The 1991-nt window shown below is 36.4% G+C and overlaps 1 long non-coding RNA gene across 1 annotated transcript; it reads left to right on the top strand.

The window, feature by feature from the left end:
- The first annotated feature begins 809 nt into the window (after positions 1-809).
- LOC109591620 (uncharacterized) lies at positions 810-1344 on the top strand. The gene is made up of 3 exons (XR_002189903.1): positions 810-824; positions 881-1282; positions 1320-1344. It is a non-coding gene; the product is annotated as an uncharacterized LOC109591620 (long non-coding RNA).
- The last annotated feature ends 647 nt before the right edge of the window (positions 1345-1991 follow it).

Raw genomic sequence — 1991 nt, 5'->3', positions numbered from 1 at the left:
GCTCTTATGGGTATGTCATTCAGTATTGGTTCATGTGACCATTTGGTGCATTAGGTTTGAGGAAAAGAATTGCTACCTTATTCCAATTACACCTACAACAACCTCAAAAAAAATCATTGTAGTTAGGCAACACCCACAGGAACAACAACAGCAATTAGCAGTAGACTCTAACCACATATGCATAAACAATACTGCTATTTTTCTTTACTGTGGAGTGTTGTAATCATCAATATTGCTATATTATGCATGTACTATAACTGTATTGATACTTTATAGCAAATTACATGTACATGTACATGTATATAGTAGAGGAGTGCCTTTATAAATGATGTGCTTAATTAGCTATCATTAGTTGTGGGAATGAAGCGTAAAATGTACTCTGTACTAGTCACTGTTGTCTTCTTGTTGAGTGTCAATGAAGTTATTAGTCAATGTCCACCTTTCTCAGGTAAGACACTGGATGTGTATAATAACAACTGTATAGGTTTTTATAGGTATCTATCTGACGCATGATGGAACCTGTTATACTAATGGATCATATTTTTTTGATGCTGATATTAAAGGAGCCAGTAACAGTATCATGTGTGTGTTACCTGATACTGATCTGACTGATGGAGAGTGGGTTAATGTTACTAGTAAATCATCAGTTGACTGCAGTAGTAGTACTAATCCTCTTCGTTGTAATGAGGTATTTTTACCTAATGCTAACATAAGTCTCTACATTGATGGAAGCATTACACCATTTGATGATGGCTGGTACAAGTGTTGTCTACCCACTAATTGCTCAGATCCTAACACTAACATTATCTTTGCTAATATATTCAGTAAGTGTTCTCATTAAACTAGTACACACTGCCATTTTGTTACTGATTTACTGTAGGATGGGTACAGATTGAAAATATTACAGTTGACCTTCCCTCAGATAAAACAGCTCTACCTCAAACATATACACTGCATGCCATTAAAATTGGTAGTAATGATCACGATCCTTTTTTACATAAAGCCAATTGGTACTATGTGTCTGGTAGCAGTAGTGCTGAACTCTGCACTGGATCTAGGGCCTCATACAGTTGTACATTCATGTATGGTGATGGAATGTCAGTAGATTATGGTAATGGAAGGTGGGACTATACTCTAACTGTTACTTGGAATGGAGAGACTATTGCTAGTGGAGTACTGAGCCAATCAAACAACAATGGGGATCATGTATTTAGATTCTATTTAGATTTTGGTCATATCCATCACAACCCAGTAAAAAGAAATAGAGACATTTTTGTAACAGGTAAGTAGCAATAAAATGACTTTATTATTTTTTATAGTACCAGCAACTGCTCCCTCTTCTCTTACTGAGGTCAACAAGACAGCTACCACTATCACTGTCAGTTGGACTGCACTTAATTCATCTGATGCTGATGGATATGTAGTCAATGTCACTAGTGACATAGACACTGTGCAGACAGTACAGGTGGAGGGAAGTAGTAATAATGCAATCACACTGAATGGACTGAGAGGAGGAACAACTTACAGCATCACAGTCAGAGCCTATCAACAATTACTGGGACCTGCTAGTAGTACAATCAGTGTACAGACCTTACCAGGTATTGCTACTGCACCTTTTAATGTACTTGTAACATTGTTGATGTATTTCTAGTTATTAATTCAATCAATTGGACACTAGTCTCATCTATCACACAACTCAATAACACTCAATATCGTATTGATTGTCTCAGAACTACTGAAATTATAAATCCTTCAACTGATGTTTACTGGTTAGTGAAGGGAGTGATGAAGAGTAGCTCAAACTATTCATTAATTGATGTCCTGACATACAACAACACACTACTGGTATATCCTGATCCACTGGGAGTGTCAGTTAATGTTAGCTGTATAGCAATGATTGGAGGAGTCAACTACAATCAATCTGTGATATTACATGGTATGATTATACTTTAATGAATAGTAGATACCTTTGTCTCTTTTCTAGCTCCTAG

Source organism: Amphimedon queenslandica, unplaced genomic scaffold (genome assembly GCF_000090795.2).
Source record: "Amphimedon queenslandica unplaced genomic scaffold, v1.1 AMPQUscaffold_7669_Cont20382, whole genome shotgun sequence".
Classification (NCBI taxonomy): Eukaryota; Metazoa; Porifera; class Demospongiae; order Haplosclerida; family Niphatidae; genus Amphimedon; species Amphimedon queenslandica.
This window is presented reverse-complemented; position numbering and strand designations above follow the sequence as displayed.